This window comes from Rattus norvegicus, chromosome 16 (assembly GCF_021556685.1).
Source record: "Rattus norvegicus strain SHRSP/BbbUtx chromosome 16, alternate assembly SHRSP_T2T, whole genome shotgun sequence".
Lineage (NCBI taxonomy): Eukaryota > Metazoa > Chordata > Mammalia > Rodentia > Muridae > Rattus > Rattus norvegicus.
The window spans coordinates 91,553,212-91,577,521 of NC_141549.1; positions in this window are offsets into that span (position 1 = coordinate 91,553,212).

Here is a 24,310-nt window from a genome sequence, read left to right on the forward strand (position 1 = left end):
TAGAATAGACAGATATTTAATCCCAACACACAAGCTTAGTAAAAGGTTAGCAACTAAGTCAAATACATGTGAAGACCAGTTCAGAACTATGTAGTGCTGTTAACTACAGGGTTCATTCCTCCTAAGTGTGTCTTTCATGAATTTTTGTTCCTTTTGAAATTTCAAATATTTAATATTTATAGGATATCAGTCACATATAACACAATCTTCTTAGAACTTTGTTCATTAAATTATTTTGCTAATTTTAATCGCTAAACCATTCAGTACTCATAAGAACTACATGATGTGATTTTACTTTTTCACACTATCATAATTTATAGGTTTAATTATATGCTAGTGAATAGAAGAACGTCGTCCTAACTTGCTTTTTATTGTTGTGACAAAAGACTGAATAAAAGCAATTTGAGGAGGAAGGGATTTATTTCATCTTCCACGTTTAGAAAACAATCTATTTCTGAAATAAGTCAGGACAGACACCTGTATTAAAGAGCTAATGATGAGGACATGGTGAATTGCTTTTTACTCTCCATGGTTTGCTCTTCGTGCTCAAATTCGTCTACCTTTTACATATTTCCCAGAACCGATGCCCAAGCATGCTAGCACCTAGAGTTGGTTACGATTTCTTGCAATAACCATTAATTTCATAGAAATGCCCAAAAGCCAATCAGATAGAGATATTTTTTTAATTTAAATTGCCTTTTCCCAGATGACCCTGGCTTATGCCAAGTTGACAAAAGCCTAACTCACATAAATGTAATACGATTTATGCTGATAGTATCTCCTAGATTGAAATAAACATCTTCATTATAAGCAAAGAAGTGCAGGCCGACAGGAGCCGGATGTAGATCGCTCCTGAGAGACACAGCCAGAATACAGCAAATACAGAGGCGAATGCCAGCAGCAAACCACTGAACTGAGAACGGGACCCCCGTTGAAGGAATCAGAGAAAGAACTCGAAGAGCTTGAAGGGGCTCGAGACCCCAAAAGTACAACAATGTCAAGCAACCAGAGCTTCCAGGGACTAAGCCACTACCTAAGGACTATACATGGACTGACCCTGGACTCTGACCTCATAGGTAGCAATGAATATTCTAGTAAGAGCACCAGTGGAAGGGGAAGCCCTGGGTCCTGCTAAGACTGAACCCCCAGTGAACGTGATTGTTGGGGGGAGGGCGGCAATGGGGGGAGGATGGGGAGGGGAACACCCATAAGGAAGGGGAGGGGGAGGGATTAGGGGGATGTTTGCCCGGAAAGCGGGAAAGGGAATAACACTCGAAATGTAAATAAGAAACACTCAAGTTAATTAAAAAAAAAAACGTGAGTGAAATAAATGTGATTGCAACAATTTCAAAGCAAAAAAAAAACCATCTTCATTATATAGGAAGTACATCTTTATTATAAGGGTTAAAATGAAGTTATTACATGTACTCTGTTTTTCTGATAGAAGAACTTAAAATATAGAATTCTCCTAGCTATATTTTACTTACTATGTTGTTACCCATAGTGACCATAATTTGAACAGATTGCTCTAACTCAACTTGAACATATTAATCTCTGAACTACTGAGTCTTAGCTTACAGTAGTGAACATCTATCTTATCTTCTGCTTCTATAAGTACTACTGTTACTTTTTTAAATATATAGCATGTATATTTAAATATAAATTTAAATATATTTATTTTTAAATATACAGGAATATTTTGAATCCCCACAGTTTTGCCAAAGTGTTCTACTACTATTAGCTCTAGGAAGAAGGACCTTTATATCAAACACTTTCTTCCTCTTTTGTTAAAACAGTAAGTTTAGCATAATACTTCTGCTAGTACAACTTTAAAATATATTTTATCATAAAATCAAATGAATCAAAAACACAGTTTCAGATTTGTTTTCAAGACTTTTCCATGTGAATATTAACAATCCACTCAGACTAGGTCAATAGTTTCCAAATGGAGCAAGTGCTGAAAATAGTGGGACATACAGATCGTAAGAGATAGTAAAAGTTTGCATTTCTCAGCAGATTCAGATCACATTCTGTGTTTTCAGAGAAAGTGTTATAGGTGGCTGACCTGTGTATTAGCTCAAACCTTGTAGCTCTTGGTTAAATATAGTGGTGTGGCATTTTCAAATACATAACACTTCTGAATTAAAGGTTTCTACTGTCTTTATTTAATTTTGTACTAAGCCTCATGAGTTATATAACTTACTTGACAAATATTTTAATATGCATTCTTTCAAAAAACAAGAATAAATATTTACACGCAAATACAAGGAACAGAACTTAAGGTAATAAGATGAAAATGTTTATTCCTTTGAACCATAGAATACAAATCTTTCTGGATCGTTCACAGGGAATGGTACACTGAGTCAACTCTTAGACACATAGAAGGGGAACAGTCTACAGTTCAGTCACAACCACCACCAGCCAGAGTGCCCTAAGCAGTTGCTGTCTCTACTTGTTCCAGGTTAACATTTTGTGTAATAAGTAGATGGGATTTTCAATGTACTCTATCTATCATGGAGCAAAATATTTATGTTCCAAATTAGAATTTTTGTAAGACATTGGTGTGGGTATAGTTATGTTGTGGAGGCAACCTAAAGTTGGTTCTAAAGACAATGTTATCTCATCCAGGAAGCACAAGTGCAAAGAATTTATTGGGTTCTTATCACCGTGTTCTCAAATATTCAAGGGAATGAGACTAGAAAGTGATATCTTGCCCAGTTACTGAACAGAAGTCACCTAGAGAGCAATACTAATTTGACTCAAAACATTAAAGAATTAGCAGACCAAGACTGACAGCCTCCTGAATTCCTGGCACTGAAGATATGCTTTACTCCTTGAATCTATTTTTGGTACAACCATACAAGTAGAGAGGGAATAATGTGTAGTCCAGGTAAGATTCTCCAAGATTATGTCAGTGAATACTTACAGTGTAGCTTCAAGAAATAGTGTCTTAATTGATACTTCTTTTACTTTCATCCTAATTTGGTCCTGTGATATTCCCTTATTTAAAGATTCTCTCTCTCTCTGTCTCTCTGTCTCTCTGTCTCTGTCTCTGTCTCTCTCTCTCTCTCTCTCTCTCTCTCTCTCTCTCCCTTCCCCTCCCCCTCCCCCTCCCTATCCCTCCCCCTCTCTTCCCTCTCCGTATGTCTCTATGTATATATTCTTCTCTTCCTCTTTCTCTTTGCTCTCCTCTTTTCTCTGAATGCATATGTATTTGCATGAACCAACACATCGTTATAAGAAAATGGTGATAGAATTTCAACCAATAGGAACTAGTTCTGTCTTTTCATCCTGGAAGCTCTGAGAATCTAACTCAACTCTTTATCATTAGTCAGCTAGTGCCTATGGGTCCAGTTCAATGTAACCGAATCACTCTATTTTGATACATGTTTGGGATTTTATAATTTGTGTGTGTGTGTTTTTTTTTTTTAAGATTTACCTATTTATTTTATGTGAGTACACTGTCGCTGTCTTCAGACACACCAGAAGAGGGCATTGGTTCCCCATTACAGATGGTTGTGAGCCACCATGTGGTTGCTGGAAATTGAACTCAGGACCACTGAAAGAGCAGTTAATACTCTTAACTGCTTGGCATAATACTCAATGTACATTGCATTCTGATGACCAGTAAAAAATAAACAGGAGCTTGGCTTGTTGGATTTTCATGAACAAGTGAATGACATTTGTATACAGGAAGTCAAGGTGACAAGCATTGCTTCAGGAAAATTACCTTAACAAAATAATGATGTATGATTTGGTGCTATGGATTCTTTCCCTGTACCCCTTCCAACAAGTAAAAGCAAACATATTTGCTGTTATTGCAAAAAACTTGGCTATAGCAGCTGTTTCTTTGGAACTGTTAGGAATTGCATTGTAATTCAATTCTTTAAAGTCCACTTCCTGTTTGGAAGCACAGAATTTCTGTTTTATGTGCCTTTTTTTCTGGCAATCCAAACAGCAGTGAAAACTGATACAAATCCAATTTTATAACTTTTGCAAAGCATATGAACACACTTCTATTACTACAGAGCTAATAACTATTTCTTAACATAACTGCCAAATTCTACAGTAGGATTAGCACGGAAATTAATTGAATTCTGTCCATCATCAAATGAAAGTCTTAACTTATTTTTGTTTATCAGGTTGATATCAGATTTCTAAGTCATAGAAATTTTATTTGTGAAAATGTAATTTAACCCCACTTCATATTCAGGATGGACTTAATAAGGAAATCTTACAAACAAAACATTATTATATGTAATATTTAAAATCAGTATTGGAGATTCAGGTTCACATGACTTTAAAGGTGGTGGCTAAAGTAAACAAAAAACAGCATGGATTTAGGTGACCATTTCAAAATCCTTTTGGGACTGTACCTAAGTCATATTTTACTTTTGGAGTTGAAAGGAAATTAGAGAAGTTTAAGGTGGATAAAATGTTTCAATTCAGGCATTTAAAAGAAACGAGGCAAACTATTGAACATCTGTTCAATGTAATCACATTGGGGAATACAACATCTTGAAATGAAACTCTAAGAAAATAAAATCACAACTTTCCTGAAGTGTAGTTTGGAGTTTAAGTTTACTGCCTTTGAATGACTTCTGTTGATAATTCAGAAAACTTTAAAAACAAAACAAAATCTCTAGAGCATTACAAAGATAGATAATAATCAAATGCACAAACAAACATGATTAATCTGTAGTTAAACTTGCCTTTAAATTTGTAGTGCCTACTTCATGGATGGAGGTTACTCTATCTATTTTATCTTCCTCTATCTTGTTTCTCCTTGATGGCTGACAGAACAATGACATGGACATGTAGTGGTCTGGAGCATACAGTGAATCATTGATTCAACCAACTCAAGATCTAGTTCATGCAAGAAAAATAATTTATTAGAAATGTGCTCTTTCTATGGATTCTCTTGTTCATCTGATCCAAGGATCACATGACAATAGAAGGACTAATTATAGTGAGATAGCATCAGCTAGCTGTTGAGAGCTTTGAAGCTCTTCTCAACCTAGATGTAAACCACATACAATGAAGACAGAATATTAAAGACAAACATTTTCTCATACCAGTTGAGCTGATCAAAACCAAGTTATTGATGCTCAATCTGCTAAGATGGTAATATTTTTTTAACTACCTCACTGAAAAGCTTCATTCCACAAAGAATTCATATTCAGTGGTCCTATGGGATGTACATTATGGATGCAAAGGTAAGAGATAGTTAATATATGTAATCATTTTATGATAGTTTAATGCCAACATAAGCGAATCTGTCAAATTATAAATAAAAGCATTAGGAAAATATGTTTTCAACATCATGCAAATATAAGTTTTGTTATTTGGCTGCCAAATGGAAAGTTGGGATTTGGGTCCCAGGATCTTTATACATAAATATACACACATACACATATAGGTAAAATATAGTAAAGAATAATTAACAATTATGTCAGAATAAAAATATCTTATGTGCCAATAGAATGAGCATTATGGAACCATAAGTTTTCCAAGAAAAGAAAAGCATGGAATGTGGAGTGTTCTATACCTTCATAAACTCTTCAATATGTCTTAGTTAATATGAATTCCCCTTGGTTTACCTAAATCATTTCATAATAATCTTCTTGTTTTATTATAGTTTTCATCTCTTATAGACTTACTTAGGAAAAAAAACCACACAGAGGTCCTGGGAATTCATTGCTATATTTCTCTCTTTACCATGATATTTCTTTGAAAATAATTCCCATTGTTGAGAAGATAACCTGTTAATATAATATCATTAATCAAAATGTCATAGATATAATGTACATTATTTCAGATTATCTGGGTGAGAAATAATAAAATCCCAGATGAATTTGTAATTATTCTGAAAGTTAATAGAGAATGTAAATTGGATAGTTTTGCAAAGAATAAGTATAAATAGATAAAACATTCTGATAACTCTATGTCCTGTTTATTGGCTCAATAATATCATTGGCTCACTAAAGTCATGGAATGGAATGCTCTTTTTGTGTAAGCTTCCTACTAGAGTAAATCATGGTCTCAAGGATGTATGTTGTGCCTTCATTTTGGCCCTGACTATGTTTTTTATTGCATTTATGCTAATACCCAGCCTGTAAAAGAATCCCCCAACTTCTGAATCAAAATGAGCATAGCTAAGAGAGGAGAGAAGGAGCAGACAACATGGTAACCTTAAAAGTTATCCTTACGTCTGGTACATATCTTTTTTGCTCATATCATACTGATCCAAGATGAATAGCCAAGTGACACCAGTGTGAACAGCTTGTGTAATCATTGTAGAGAAAATTAATAACAGCACTGCTGGTAGCCAGAATGTGTTACTCCCAAACTGAATACAAATAGCATTCAAATAAGTCCATGGTGCAAGCTTATTTGGAACAGGATAAGAACAAAAATCCCCTTGATCTCATCAATGACAGAATATAGTATGATTTCACGCAGCATGATTGCCACTCTTTCACCAAGGACAGTTCTCTTCCTCATTTAATGTCCCTTCTAGGTAAAACAAAATGTACACAATTGCTATAATTCCTCAGCATCTAGGAAGAATCAAACTAGAAGCACCCACATCCTACATATTTCCCAGGAACAATGTACACAGGTCTTAGTTATACCAAATACTTGCTTCTACTGACTCAATTGTTCTGATGCTGCAACAGATGAAGTGAGAGATAGTTTTCTTTCCCCTAGAAAGTTAGTGTGACATAAATTGTGGATTTCAAGTATGTCTCTACCCAGTCTTTGACACATTGTCAACAATGAGTCAGGTCAATGTGTGTCACTAGCAGCTACCATACTTAAGATTAATTAACTTTAAATTGTATTGCCCTGTGTAAAGCATGCTAGCAATTGTGACCTATGCTCCTTGTGTCTATGCTTTTTGTACATTGTTGCCTGACTAATTGAAAGCTGCTTTGAAAAGTATTAAGAGATTAATCTTTATTCATATTTAATGCATTTTATATAAGTATTTTGTAGCATATTTTTTGTTAATTCCAAATTATATTCCTCCACTAAAGACCAATTATCTTACTCAAAATTGAAGGAAATATAAAATACATATTTACTGGATTCTCTAATAGTAAGCATAAATTATTTGAAAGTAATCTATTCGAAATAAACTTCCTGAGAGCTCATTTTAGGAAATCATTTCATAGAAGTTTGCTATAATATTAGTGCATATCACACTTCAAAACTAGTATGTTAAAAAACCAACCTTAGAGCTCATATGAATGAAATTAGTCTCCTTATAGTTCAGGCTTTAAAAAGTTTATACACACCATTTGACATGGGAAGACACACTAGCAAGCAATAGCTAAGAATTGAATGAAAGTTTAGAGACATGAAAAGTGCAAAACAGAACTGGAATATTGCACTACAGACTAAAGGCTATGGAAAAACAAAATGGAGGCAGACCACATAACCACTCCAATTGGAACTTCTAATAAGACCAGGTACACAATGCAGAGGTAATTGTTCCTGCTTAGGAAAGTGTGAAATTCTGTACCAAAATGAGAACTGTATTCCCCTTATGGGAATGTGAAAACTGTGATCCTCCAGTCCTAACAAAAACAGGCAAATATTTTTCCAGTTCATATAAACAAATCCAAACTCATAAATTACCCAACAAACAAAAGCAGAGAAATAATCGTAACCCCATATCTTTGTTGTCCCCCAGTGCTTACACAGTGATATTCATACAATCCTATAGTGTCTCTTCCTACAAAAGAAAATAAACTGTGCTATTTTGTGTTGAAACAGACAAGAAAGAAGCAGGGGAGAAGGTCTGAGTAATCCATGTGACCCAACAGCAGAAAACTAAAAGCCTCTCAGACATGAGAGGGGCCAAAACAGGATCATACTGCCTCTGATGCTTCAATTCAACAATAACATTGAAGAAGTAAAAGAAGCACAAATCAATTGTGTTTTGAAAAGACACATTTAAGTGAAGCTTGCTTCCTCGTGGAAATTATATTCCTTGAAAGTGAGCTGAAGAGTGATGCGGCTGAAGAACACAAAAGTAGCCGGCATTCATTTGATGCCTTCCAGACAAGGTTAAGGAAAAGTCTTGGCCCAAGACAAATAGGGTTAGTTCCAACTCTCTAAATGTCCAGTCCACAGTGACTAATCTCTCATGAATGTTTATGTAACTCTTGGGTGGGTAACAACATAGTTAAACCAGAACTCTGTTAAAATAACAAGGATAAACTACAAGAAACATAATCGTTCTACAACTTTGAAAAAAACTCTGTGTTCACGTTGGCTAAATATTTCAAAGTAAACTGAATTATATATTCTAAATGATAAACTTCATAAGGTCAATATGAAATATAGGTAAATAATCTCGCTTTAATTAAAAAAGTGCTACCTATTAAATTAGAAAAGTGGAATGCATGCATTAAGTCAAAGGAGGAATGGAAAATATTGATCATGATGATGAAAGAAATAAGAGAGAAAAATATTTTGAGAGAAAAAATGCAAAAGATTTGACAAACTATTCATCATTGTATAAACATGTTTCAGATGAATGAATAGTTTAAATAAACTACATGAGTCCTCGATTTCTATCAATCAAAATGACAACATAATCAAAAGTTTAGTGAAGCTAGTAAGCAGAGATATATATTAAACTCAACATCCTTTAAAGAATATAATCTGATAAAATAGGGTTCATTTCAAAGGGCTACATGATAGAGACATTTTCATAAGTAACATATTCCAATTTAAAAAATAACAATGATGTGTAGGCCTAATTGCAGTACAGGCTTAAGAAAGTGATAGTCATAATTTGAATCAAGTATTAGAGTCAGGCACAGTGGCACACATTTGTGATGAGAACAATTGGGAGGTCTTGAAGGCGGGAAGATTGAAACTTCACGGTCTTTTATTAGCTAAATAGTAAGTTCAAAGCCATTCAGAGATTTGTGAGACTTCATGTCAAAAACAGAGCAAAATGAATTTAGAGAACTTGAAAAATCATTTCTAAAACAGCATTATGCTACATTTTAGGAACCATGCTAGACGCAAATTGGGAAATTGCAGATTGTGTCATGGGAACAGATAGTTCATGATACACGGGACCCTATGTGGGGCTTAATACTTAAAGAGAAGCAGAGGCATCTGAACAGCTGTTTTTCTCTACTGGCCTTCTCTACTGCCTATGATTTCTAATACTTCCACAGATATTGGAATGTGCTTCATTAAATGTTAGTGAGACAGTGTACAGTTGAGAATACTGATTCCATCCTACTTATATACCCATTTTAAAGTTCTGGATTCTATAATGGCCGAGAATTTATTCTGCCGTTTCTAGTGTCTGCTTGTGTGTTATTTTCAGACTCCTTTTCTATAGTTAGTTTAGTCCACAGCTCTGCTATTCCTGAATTTTCTGACTCTTAGAAAGTACAGAAGTTGGCAGCGCTCTTTCTTATTTCCAATGTTGTTGCTATGCTTACTCACAGCAGAGTGCGGAATCACTTTGTTTCAGTTGAGTTAATACCACTGAGGCAATGGAACTAAATTGGAAATGGTTGTCTTGGTAGTAATTGTTTGGTTTCATGGGCTTTTAGCTTGGGTCAAACAAGTGATAAAGTTGATAAATAGTTCAATAAATAAAAACGACACTAATTAATGAGAATTATTTCACCATGCCCATTAAAACACAAAATAATAATAGGAGGTGATTACAGCAATGCCTAAAGCAAAATTATGTCAATGCAGCAGGCAGCATAAAGCAGATAACTCTAGGTAGAGTTAGGGAAAAATGGAATCTTAAATATTGAGTATTCTGGAAAACACAGCAGTGGTCTGGGACCACAACACTGGGGAAAGGGTGAGCTGTTCAGCTTAACTTCTCTTGCAGAATCGTTGGTATATATCTGACAAAAGTACCGTGTTGTACAAATCACTGCCTGGCATCATTTGAAATGTGTTTCTGCATATAATGCAGTATTAGGGAGGGAGAATAGATAGATTAGATTTTAAATGTTGGGACCTTTTCCTCCTACTGAGTTGCCTCATCTAGCTTTAATAGGAGAGGAGGTACCTAGTCTTACAGTCACTTGATTTGACATGGCTGTTTGATTTCCACAGTAAGGAGAAAGGGTAGAGTAGTTAATGGGGTAGGGCAGGAGGAAAAGGGGTGGTGGAAAGGGGCTAAGAAGAGTGGAGGGAGAACAAACTGCAGTCAGGATATGAGAGAGAGAGAGAGAGAGAGAGAGAGAGAGAGAGAGAGAGAGAGAGAGAGAGAGAGAGAGAGAGAGAGATCATTTTCATTTACAAGCATGCTGGACACAAATCACAGATATTTGAGGTAAATGTGGCATGTACTAAGTAACAGAGGTTTACCAGTCTTCTAGTTTGGTTCAGTTACTGATTCTTGTGCTTTTCACAGCTTATTTAGGGTGATTTATTCTTCTGCCCTTTATAAATTGTAATGTTACGAGTCACAGTTCACTATTTTATTTATCAGGAACTGTTAAGTTCTTTGGCAAATTACCTACTTTCAGTCTCTTGCTCATCACATATTTTAATGCAGTGTCAAGAATTAGTTCTAGTAACACTGTAGTTTTCTCCAATATGTTTTGCAAGCTGCATGCTTTATTATTAATTTTTGAATTGTCACTCTCTAATTTGAATTGTCTTCAAATTAATTTTATACATATCTTGTCAATCTCTTTAACCTTGATGCTTATCTCTCCGTTAAGCCAATTGTCTGAGTAATATACTTGTTTATGAGTTTTTATGCTTGGAATAAATATAAATTTCAAAACATACATTTAGCACTCTCAATTGTCAAAATATAAAATGATGTATGGGACAATAACTTGGTAAGATACCCAAAGAATAGTGCCATGATTTGTATTCTATATATGTGTGATACTATTCCTCTTTTTTTTTTTTTTTTGATACTATTCCTCTTGAAATCCCCTGCATTCAGATCTTCCTCAAATGTATGTTGTTACAATATATGCTGGTAAAATGATGTGAACTTCCAAGTTACTTCATTTCAATGACCACATTTCACTGACAGTAGGATAATTTTCCCCCCAGGCATTGACATTTTACCACAATTGCCACCTTTCAGTATTTTCAATTATCACTTTACTGATTGACACCTTTGAACATTTGTCAACATGTTCATTTTTTAATTTTTTTTCTGGATGACATAAGCACATTTTGAAGCAGTCAGGCAAGTCAATAAGGTGGACTGTTCGGAGACATCATTCTGGCAGCCAACAATGAGACAAGCTGGCCAGAAAAGAAAAAAGCAGTGTGCGGAGATCTTATATTTAGCAATTGCATGTTAGAGAGCAGCCGGTGAGAAATCCACAATAGTTTTAGGAAAGGAGCTGACGGATGAAAGGGAAATGATACCACAGAATATATGACTGCCCATGTGTGCAAATCAGATAAATATATAAATGTGTGTGTTCATATATGTACATGTATTGTATTGTTTCTGTGTGGGTGTGTGTTCACATATTTTGTGTGAGTATGTGTGTTGTATTGCTGTGTATGGGCACATGTGTGTTTGTAGGGGTCAAATTAAGAGAGCTTTTGCACGTGAGGCATTTAACCCATGACTTCATTAACACTAAGCTCTGATAGAACTTTTAATAATGATTGTGGCTCCTAATAAAGTAGTTGAGAGAAAAATCAGAGCCATTCTTTGGACAATCCAGTGTTTTCTTAAATCCGGGTAGAACTAGTGATGGGCAAAAAGATTAATCTTCTGATAAGTTTTATACCTTTATATACCATGTAATATGTGTGAATGTGATAGCTTGTGACATTCATACAAAATATAAAAATAAAATTTCATAAAATCCATAGGTAAATTATTTACATATAATTATAAGTGTAAAGACAGTATAAAGGCAATTTTACCACCACCAACACACACACACACACACACACACACACACACACACACACACACAGACAAAGACACAAAACAAAACAAAAGCACCACCCCTTCAAACATTAAATTTAAGGTGAAAAAGCTCTGTTAGGCAGTGATATGTAAATAGATAGTTCAAAAACATAAATATAGGCCAACATGCATAGAGAAATGTATGTACCATTGTAAGTGCTAACTTTTATTTAACAAAATGATGTTTTAATTCATAGGTAAAGTTGATACAAAGTGAACTAGCTTGCATTTCTGTGGCTAAATAAGGTTCTAGATCTCTAGCTATAAGTTTTTGAGATGGTATTTCCAAACCATAATTATTTTGCACCTGTTGCAAACTTTTGAAACTAAGATATCATGCTTTGTAACTGGAAAAATGGATATTTTTCAGATATGAAGGTTAAATGTATTTGAATAGTAATTAATAAAAGTGTAGAGATTTTGATCATGTGATAAACCAAAACGAATCTTCCCAGAAGAGAAAGTTGCTTGCTTGGATATATTAAAGTGCTTGAGTCACTATATTTTTGCTTTGCAGAAATTCAATATTAAAACCTACATGGCAAGAAAAATTAATTACCTTAGTACAATCACCAAAGGGGAATTCCTTTTGTAATGATAAGTTGCTTTTAGTTTGAATTAGTTTTGAATTAACCCAATTACACATCACCATTCAAGTGTGATATTAAATTGAGTGAAGTAAGTGGTGTGAAAATAGTTTTATAAGAATATTTTGGTAACAAGAAAATATGTAAAAATGTTCATAGCAGAAAATATTAATTAGATAATAACTTATTTATCATATATTTATTAAATCAATGTGAAAATAGATGTTTCTTAATCAATTATTCACAGATTTTATCAACAATTGAGAATATTGTGACAGTAAACAAACTTTAGTTCATTGTAAATTCTTGAGCAAAAAAAATTATGTGATTTGAAGGATGCTTTCCAATGGACAGTAAATTCTTTAAATGCTAAATTTTGTAATATAATTTGGAAGAAAAGCTTGTACTAGATTGGTAACATATGTTTTATTTTGAATGTTCTTGCATATTTATCTGTATTCCTGTTCTCTGTATATTCACTGTTTGCATGTGCACATATATCTTTGCATGCAAGGGGAAGCCCTATGTCACCCTTAGGCGTCAATGCAACTCTTTAGGAGTGCACCACAGTTACCTAATTAATTTATGTTCAGAAAAAGTCTCTCACTGTTCTATGGGTGCATACAAGGAATCTTCTAATTTCTGTAAACTCAGCACTGAGATTTCAATGATACATTGACATACTTGTAATTTTGGGAATTATAAAGCCTGGTTCTCACGCATAGAAGGAAAAGACTATATGGACTTAGCTGTTTTACTAGTGTTTCTCTCAAATTTCAGTGAAACAATTCTTAAAGTTTACATTTTTTGTAGTTCTTCATTGTGATACAGTGATATATGAGTTTGAGATATATATATATATATATATACACATATATATACATATATATATATACATATATATATATACACCCCCTCTGACTATTCCACATCCCATACTTCCTCCCTTCTCCTCTGTTTCCATGACGATGTCCCCACCAGACCTCTATATTTCCTGGGGCCTCCAGTCTCTTGCAGGTTAGGTACCATCTTCTCTGACTGAACTCAGACCCAGGAGTCCTCTATTGTATATGTATGTGTTAGTGGCCCCATATCAGTTGGTGTATGCTGCCTGGTTGGTATGCGCTTGCCTGGTTGGTGATACAGTGTCTGAGAGATCTCGCGGGTCCAGGTTAATTGAGACTGCTGGTCCTCCTACAGGTTTGCCCTCCTCCTCAGCTTCCTCCAGCTTTTTCCTAACTCAACTACAGGGGTCAGCAGCTTCTGTTCATTGGTTGAGTGCACATATCTGCATCTGACTCTTTCAGCTGCTTGTTAGGTCTTTTGGAGTGCAATCATAATAGGTCCCTTTTTGTGAACGCCTAATAGCTTGAGTAATGATGTCATGTCTTGCTGCCTCCCCTTGCAATGATTCCCACTTTGGACCTGTTGCTGGACTTTATTTTCTTCAAGTTCTTCTCCATTTCCATTCCTGCATTTCTTTCAGACAGGAAGAATTATGGTTCAGAGCTTTGAATGTTGGATAGCAACCCCATTCCTCACTTGATGCCTTACTTGTCTTTCTGCTGGAGGTGGGTTCAATTAAGTTCCCTCTTCCCACTGTAGGGTACTTCATCTATGGTCCCCCCTTTGAGTCCTGACAGTCTCTCACATCTCAAGTCTCTGGAACATTCTAGAGAGTCATCCCAACCTCCTTCTCCCAGAGGTCGCCTGTTTAGATTCTTTTTTTTTTTTTTTTTTTTTTTAGATTTTTTTTTTTTTATTAACTTGAGTATTTCTTATATACATTTCGAGTGTTATTCCCTTTCCCGGTTTCCGGGCAAACATCCCCCTCCCCCCTCCCCTTCCTTATGGGTGTTCCCCTCCCAACCCTCCCTGTTTAGATTCTTTCTGCTGGCCCTCGGGGCTTAAGTAAACATAAGAGTCTCGCAAAGGATAGAAAGATCATATTTCTTTTTTCTTTTTTTACATTTTTTATGTTTTGATGTGGTATTATTTTATTTCTGCCTGAAGAATTTATCCATCATTTTTTTTCATTTTTTTTATTAACTTGAGTATTTCTTATATACATTTCTAGTGTTATTCCCTTTCCCGGTTTCCGGGCAAACATCCCCCTCCCCCCTCCCCTTCCTTATGGGTGTTCCCCTCCCAACCCTCCCCCCATTGCCGCCCTCCCCCCATAGACTAGTTCACTGGGGGTTCAGTCTTAGCAGGACCCAGGGCTTCCCCTTCCACTGGTGCTCTTACTAGGATATTCATTGCTACCTATGAGGTTGGAGCCCAGGGTCAGTCCATGTATAGTCTTTAGGTAGTGGCTTAGTCCCTGGAAGCTCTGGTTGCTTGGCATTGTTGTACTTTTGGGGTATCGAGCCCCTTCAAGCTCTTCCAGTTCATATTTCTTACTAAAAAGATGCATATTTGTTTTCCTCCCACCTAAATTCAGAGGCATGGGTAGCTTTTTGTCTATATTCCATAAATAGAAATTAAATATTAAAAGAGAATTACATTTTTTAAGGAGCTAATACATGAATAAAATTATGTTCAGTATCTTTAGCTCTTATAAAATAACAGTCATGTGAAATAGTGTAGGATACTGTCTTTGCCTTCTGATGAAACTGGACATGAAGTGTTCTAACATAGAGAAACCACGGAAGTTGATCATATCCTTTCAATATGCTCTTTCTCTGGTTAGCAATTAAATATTTAAAATTTCTCTAGGTTTCATAATTTTTTAATTATGTTGCCTCTTGAGAAGTCAAAAAAACACCTTGCATTTTACATTCAATAAAACTTGATACAGAATTGAAATCTAATGACCTTGGAAGGCTCAGTTTTGGATACAGTTTTATTAGGGTAAAAGTTTACTAGTTGAAATTACTGTTTTGGAAAAATAACAAAGACATATTTCCTAGAGCATTCATTTTTATTAGTCTTATTACAATCTGTGTGTTAATAAATAAGAATTTAATGGAAATATTTTAGAGTGTATTGTTAATGGTTTGTTCTACCACTTTCACTTCTGTACCCAAGTAATACTAAAGAATGATAAAATATACATATCCAAGAGAAGCAAAAGAGAATGCAGGCCATAGACTTCTTTCTTCTGAGCTCTGGTTCGGTGGTATCCAAATGTTAATCTTTCATTACTTAATAATGATCACTTTATAGAAGGTTTTCCTAAACATTAAAATGTAAAATATTTAAGGAATTATTCATTAAAATATTTAAAACCACATTAAATTTTCTGAACCTAATATGAGCCTTTTAACTCTCTGGCTTAATTTGTGTATTCTTGACATATTTTTTACTAAATCACAAAGAAATTCACTTAAATAACAAAATATGTACAAATAGCAAGTAAATGCAAAAAGCAGATTAGAAAACAAAAAAAGTATCTTCATAGAATACTTTGCCAAAATACTTCATTTAAAATAAAATTACAGACTGTGAAAGCTGTAAGAAAATGAACAATCATTAAAAATAGCTTAATAACAACGTTTTAGTCATCTTATCTTCTTTAATCATTGAGAATTCTAATCTCTATCCAGGACATTCTGCTTCTATTATTTTCAATATATACTTTATATGTATATATACAATATATATTTTATATATGATGTATGTATAATATGAATAAGTATATTTATAATATTTTAATGTTTAAGATTTAAATAAGGATATTTTATCATTTTAATATTGCATATTCTGTTTGAGAGGAAACCATTTTTTTGTACTTTATGGATAACAAATGCTATTAGATGTCCTCTCTCATTGTGTAGTCTTTAAAATGTAAACTGGCGGATTGAATTTTGTACTTTGGAGGATAGAGAGATGTTGTGATTTATTAATATGCTGTAAAATAATTAATCATTTCTACTTTCTCTATATCATATTAAACGACTTTTTTTTCTGAGAACATTTGAAAACTCCTCTCTTAGATATTTTGAAATCTATAATGTTACTCTTTACAATATTTAGTATGAATTTTATGTGAATCCCAAAGAAAAGTAAAATGAACTATTATCATCTAAACGAGGCTTCGTAGCTCAGCAATTTCACATTTACGCGTGAGCCTCCCATAACCACAATCATAACACATCCTTCTTTCCTAAATGACAAGTATGCTTACAGTATCTGGAATGAGAATGGCTCCCATAGAACACATATCTGAATACTTACTCACCAGAGAGGCAATACAGTTTAAAAGACAAGGAGGATTAGGACTTGTGGCCTCGTCGGATAAGAACAGTGTCAGGGTTCTGGTTAGGGTTATGCTTATTCAAGTTTCTTGTCCATTTTTAAGTCAGATATTGGGTGTTTTTTTAAATCACAGAGGTTTTAATTTCTTTCGCTGGTTTTAGTTATTTTTGTGACAAGTAATTGTGTTTTCTCGCTGCTCACTGGTTCCTCTTTACACTTAAGTATTTCTTTGACTGATCAGAAGTCTCTGATTTGACATGATGGTACTTAATTTACTTTTGCAGTTTTTGTATGTGATCAGAAATAATAGCCTTTAAAAAGACAGAAAACTGATTAAGCACACTAAAGTTGTGTAAAATTTTCTCCTAATTTTTTTTTATTTATGAGAAACAAGCAAACTTAAGTGCCCATCAATTTTTAGGTTGCACAATATTAATTCATTTCAATTAATTTGATTTTATTTTTGTTTTCTTTTATTGGAAATAAATTTTCCAAATAATAATATATTTATTGTTATTGTTACTACTACTACTACTACTACTACTACTACTACTACTACTACTACAAGAGTATTTCCTCTCTCATATCCCCCCATTCACTTTCAGATCTCATATCTGTATCCATACCCTTTCTGTCTTTCCTTAGAAACAAAACAGAGATTTAAGAGATGATAGTAAAATAATATATAGAAAGACAAAACAAAAACAGACAAGTTGTACAAGGACAAAGCAAAGAAACACAGTGATAGCCCCAGAAAAGTCAACAGAAACACGTTTTGTCTAAGCAACACACATATTTGCATGCATAAGATCCTGCATAAAAACACAAGGGAGGAAGTCATACATGGAAAGGACCTATAAAGCAAAGATAATAAATAGCCATGCCATTGCCCTATGAGAAGCCACTGAGTTCGTGTTGTCTCTCTACGGCATATATAAAGTTAGAGATACTGTACTAGCATGCACAGGACATGCACGTCAACTGGTCTGCATCACTTAAGTTGCTACAGATGAAAGAAGTAAACACAGAATTCCATCCCTTACTAAAAATATATCCCCTAAATTTTTTTCTAAAAATTTTACAATTTTAAGTTTTATACTTCAATACTTAATTTATTTTGTATTGACTTTTGCAAATGATTTATAATAACTAATTTCACTCTGTGACAGATAGATACTAAGTTTTATTAAAAATTTTGTCCTTGTAAGTGTTCTTGGGAACTTTAAGAAAAACAGAATTATATTTATATGTATGAGTTCACATCTGGGTTTACCATTCTGTCCCATTGGTTAACTCGTTTTTATAAAAGTACAAAGTTTGTTGAAGTCTATTAATTTGTAGCACAGTATACCATTATATAAAATTAAAATAAAATATAACAACATATTATATTTATGAAATAATTCCTTCTAGCTCTGTGTTTGGCAAATGCTTACCATGGCAGTTTAGTGAAAATGTACCTTCTCCAAAATTGACCATGTAATTGGTAACAAAACAGGAGTCCACAGATACAAGAAGATTGAAATAATCCCATGCATCCTATAAGGTCACCATGAACTAAAACTGGTCTTCAATAACAGTAAAGACAACAGAAAGCCCACATACATATGGAAGCTGAACAATACTCTACTCAATGATAACCTGGTCAAGGAAGAAATAAAGAAAGAAATTAAAGACTATTTTAGAATTCAATGAAAATGAAGGTACAAAATACCCAAACTTATGGGATACAATGAAAGCAGTGCTAAGAGGAAAACTCATAGCTCTGGGTACCTCCAAATAGAAACTGGAGAGAGCATACACTAGCAGCTTGACGGCACACCTGAAAGCTCTAGAACAAAAAGAAGCAAATATACCCAAGAGGAGTAGACAGCAGGAAATAATCAAACTCAGGGCTGAAATCAGCCAAGTAGAAACAAAAAGAACTATACAAAGAATCAACAAAACTCAGAGCTGTTTTTTTGAGAAAGTCAACAAGATAGATAAACCCTTAGGCAGACTAACTACAGGGCAAAGACAGAGTATTCAAATTAACAAAATCAGAAATGTAAAATGAGACATAACAACAGGAACTGAGGAAGTTCATACTCAATAAAGCTGAAAAATCTGGATGAAATGGACAATTTTCTAGACAGATACCAGGTACCAAAGTTAAATCAGGATCAGATAAACCATCTAAACAGTTCCATAGTCCCTAAAGAAATTGAAGCAGTCATTAAAAGGCTTCCAACCACAAAAAGCCCAGGACCAGATGGGTTTAGTGCAGAATTCTATCAGACCTTCAAAAAACACCTAATTGTAATAATACTCAAGGGAGCGAATACGGAGACAAAGTGTGGAGCAGAGACTGAAGGAAAGGCCATCCAGAGACTGCCCCACCTGGGGATCCATCCCATATACAGACACCAAACCCAGTCAGTATTGCTGATGCCAATAAGTGCTTGCTGGCAGGAGCCTGATATAGCTGTCTCCTGAGAGGCTCCGCCAGAGCCTGACAAATACAGAGACAGATGCTCACAGTCAACCACTGAACTGAGAACAGGGTTCCCAATGGAGGAGATAGAGAAAGGACTGAAGTAGCTGAAGGGGTTTGCAACTCATAGGAAGAACAATATCAACCACCCCGATCCCACCTCCAACCCTGCCAAAGCTCCCAGGCACTAAACCACCAACCAAAGAGTATACTCACATGGAGGGACCCATTGTTCCAGCCGCATATGTAGCTGCGATTGGTCTTATCAGACATCAAGGGGAGGAGATTCCCTTGAGCCTGTGAAAGCTTGATACCCCAGGGGAGGCAGGGGGGAGTTGGTGGGTGGGTGGGGGAGCACCCTCATAGAAGCAGGGGGAGGGCAGATGGCATAGGGGGTTTCTGGAGGGGAAACTGGAAAAGGGGATAATATTTGAAATGTAAATAAATGAAATATCCAATAAAAAATTAAAGAGAGAAAATTATTGTCTGGGAGAAAATATGTAAATCCTGGAACAACAATTCACCCCAAATGATGGCAGTCAGAATATGGATTGAATTTAATTTTGAAAGCTAGGAATGGACAAATTACTGTTAAGATAGGACAATGAAAAAAAATCACAGCTCTGGAAAATCACCCCTGCATTTCCCCTAGCTCTTGCTCAGAGACTCTCTAGAAAAGCTATATTTATCATAGATATTTACATTTGATTTCTAATATGCTATACTCCTCTTTAGATTATTCTCTGCTTCATCTAGACAACTTTAAAGACGTGTAAAAAATATGATTACATTTAAATAAATTCCCAGGCAAAGTGAAGGCACAAATGGGAAGGGATAGTCTTCTATCAAGTCAGGCTCCCAATGGAATGCAGTCTCTCAGGAGAGCAGCCAGAGACGTAGTATGCTTTTTCCATAACTTCTACTAGAGTCAGCTCAGTGCCTGCAGCTGGAAGTGTGACCACTGTCTCCACGACTCCCACACCACATTACAAAGCAAAGTGAGAAGTAAAACCTGAGGTAGAATAGCACGTACACATCTACGCAATGGAATATTACCCAGCTATCAAAAACAATGACTTTATGAAATTCATAGGCAAATGGAGGGAACTGGAAAATATCCTGAGTGAGGTAACCCAATCACAGAAAAACACACATGGTATGCACTCATTGATAAGTGGCTATTAGCCCAAATGCTTGAATTACCCTAGATCCCTAGAACAAACGAAACTCAAGACGGATGATCAAAATGTGAATGCTTCACTCCTTCTTTAAATGAGGAAAAAGAATACCCTTGGCAGGGAAGGGAGAGGCAAAGATTAAAACAGAGACTGAAGGAACACCCATTCAGAGCCTGCCCCACATGTGGCCCATACATATACAGCCACCCAATTAGACAAGATGGATGAAGCAAAGAAGTGCAGACCGACAGGAACCGGATATAGATCTCTCCTGAGAGACACAGCCAGAATACAGCAAACACAGAGGCGAATGCCAGCAGCTAACCACTGAACTGAGAATAGGACCCCCGTTGAAGGAATCAGAGAAAGAACTGGAAGAGCTTGAAGGGGCTCGAGACCCCATATGTACAACAATGCCAAGCAACCAGAGCTTCCAGGGACTAAGCCACTACCTAAAGACTATACATGGACTGACCCTGGACTCTGACCTCATAGGTAGCAATGAATATCCTAGTAAGAGCACCAGTGGAAGGGGAAGCCCTGGGTCCTGCCAAGACTGAACCCCCAGTGAATATGATTGTTGAGAGGAGGGCGGCAATGGGGGGAGGGTGGGGAGGGGAAGCCCATAAGGAAGGGGAGGGATTAGGGGGATGTTGGCCTGGAAACCAGGAAGGGGAATAATATCATGTGCAATTGAGCATTGTGAGATGTCATTTTCAATGCAAATTTTTCTTTAAGTAACATGATATGGGTTTGTTGCTTTAGTAAGAATAATAAAAACTCATAACTAAAATTACATAATGCATATTCACCAAAAGAAATCTATTATCAGCATAATTAAATGAATGATTATAGAAGTTAATATGTGTACACAATGTTGTACAGGAAAATGTAAAAACCCATGATGATGGAAATTCTTACAAAAGAGGGAATAAATGACTACCTGGATTTAATATATAACAATGATAAAATCAAATGAGTTTTTTGCCTTAGTGGCAGATGACTGAATGCCTTCCCCTGGGATCAGGGGCAAACAAGGTTGTCTACATGTGGTATTTATGAAATGAAAGCTCATAAGAATGAGTCTGTGAGCTACAATACTGACTTGTCAATCAAGATATAGACTTTGGTGAAATTTTGACACGATTTTTAGAGAGAAATAAACATAACAACTCTCTGATAAGATTTGAGGTCCACATCACAGGAATTCATATGTGGTTTTGAAAACCTTGTCCGAAGTCACTGGTTGTGAAGGTGATGCCCTTGGAGCAAACTTCTAGTACTTTCCTCAATAATGAGATTGTTTTTAAACTGACATCTCAACTGTTATATGTATCCCTACACAAGCTGAGTTTTGGGCATAGGCTTCATTCAGAGGTGCTTCATATTAAAATGAGCAGTAGTTGAAGCAGATGCTTCTAACTAGCCAAAGTTCTCACAATAATGGATGGCAAAGTGGTTTGTTCAAACTGGAAGAGTTATAGCACCCCCCCCAAGGCCTAGGAAATGGTAGAAGAGGGGTTGTAAATGATGTAAGAGCCAAAAAATGCCGAGCTGTGTAGGAGAAATATAGCTCTTCTGGACATGATGTAATTTTTACATTTATGAAATAATAGCAGGTCTGTTTATTCACACAGGACCAGCAGATAATCCAACTTCTCAGAGTTTCACTATGGCCGAGAGAGGGACCCATACAGTCCTAAACCTGCTACAGAACTTTTTGGCAATGAAATGTTGCTAGGAAGAGGCTGACCTTTCCTTCAGTGGTGTAGGTACCTATAACTTGCCATTACCTCACAGAATTACTTCCATTCCAAACAAGTATCTATAATTAGACCCTATGGGCTACACATAAATAAAAAGATGAACTCAGTAGACTTGATGCATTGCTGTGAGAAAAGGAGATGGATGAGAGACATTCTAATTCATAAAGGTTGAAAAAACTAAAATTCATTATATAAATAAATACATCAAACTATCAATGTAAGTTAGGTTTTAAAAACATGAAATACAATGCATGTAAAGGTTAATGAAAATGATATTGTTGCATTATATGTAGCACAATAGTATAGTATACCATGTTACTGTTGAAGAATAGTCCTGTTGAAAACTGATGAGATATCAATAGATAATTTCAATAACAGAATGTAAAAAGCATGCAAATAGTGAGGAACCATGCTTAATTCATAGCAAAAATTGTATGTGCAGTAGCAATGTTGCCTCTCAGAAGGACAGAAGTCAATAAGGTGAAAATACATGGTATTTTGTACATAGATTGTGGAGTAATGCTTGCATACTCTCTCTACAGTTATATAGAAATGGATGGTTTCAGGATAGTAATTTGGTGAAATATAGTGTCCAAATGGTTCTAATAGTTGAGATACTAGTAAATCATATTTCTAAATGGTGGAGAGAAGGCACACCCTGTACTTGTAGTCATTTCCATTCTCCGTGAATAGATTCTGTTCCCTTGACTGTTTCCAGCTGAAAGTGAGACATAACAGAATGACAGAGCTAGAAATGATTGTTGCGAAGCTTAGTTCAGTTGTCAACTAGATACAGCCTAAAATCATCTGAGGTGAGAACCACAGTGAGGGGCTGGCTGAATCAGGTTGATCTGTCATAAGATATTCAAGAATTGTCTTGAATGTATTAATTTATCTGTGATGGTACATCCAGGAAGTGGGTGGCTCAGTTTCCTGGATCTGATCTTAAGTGCACACAATATTTAAATGGTCACTTTTGTTTCCTCAGATGAAGGGATGAGATGAGAGCCTTACCCAAGCTTTGAGAATGCATGGCTTGAGCTGAGCCCAGAGCATTTCCTTCTCTCTTCTAACTTTCCCTAGGCCTAGCCCAGGAAGCCTCTAGCCTCCCAAGTTGATGGATTCAATCCAGCTTCTCTTATCTTCTGGCTGAGTTGCCTCTCTATTCTCTTATTCTGCAATTCTCCTGTGAGCTTGATGCATCCTACCTCTGACTCATTCTGTCAAATCTTTCTCTGATTCACAACTTTGTCTGAACTTCAAATAATATTACTTTCAAACAAGGCTGCTTTCTTCTCCAAACTTACTTAACTTACTTTACCTTAATTGTTCAGGATTAAAGGTGTGTACTAAGGGTATGTGTGTATTCCAGCCAGATCATACTATACTGCAGGGCATGTCTGCATTCTGGCCAGATCATATAGATTGAGAAGGTCTTTGGATGTGTTCCCTTGTCAGAGCAGCCATGTTGCTGGAATAAAATTCTTCTAGAGTGCACAGAAGTAAAGAAAAGGAGTTAAGAAGTCAGCATCTATCTGGTCTTGACTATGGTTGTGATGTAACTAATCATTTCAGGATCACACTGCTTTGACTTTCAGTAATTGACTATAATCGGGAATTTAGAACTCAAAACAGATCCTCTTTTGTTTTATCAACGTATTTATTTAATTGTAGAAACAGAAATGCAACTAAGGCAGGTTGTAGTCCTCTGTCTTGAAAACTAAAGGCTGAGTGTAACATACCATGTGTCCCGAATCCAAGCATCATGGGACTCAGGACTTGAATAACTCCTTAAATGCTGAGAATAATTCTTTTCACTAGATCAAAGGAAATTCCTGCTGGGCTTTGCTTTATAAGGAATCACTTACTTTTATTTTATTGTTAGACTTTTTTTGAAAGAAGCCATGAAAGAAGTAGTATAATTTTACTGCTATCAAAAAAACTTTTATTTTCTATTAACTATATTATAAAAGGTCATTTAAATGCAAAGAACAGATGTGTCTCATTTCTTATTGTTAGTCATTAAATGTAATTATTATATTCAATACCTAAGAATGACTTGAGGTGACCTTCAAAGAAAAAAATATACAATAAAATAAATATTTGAAAGTGAAAACCAGATCCAAATGGAGAAAAATACAATAAAAAAT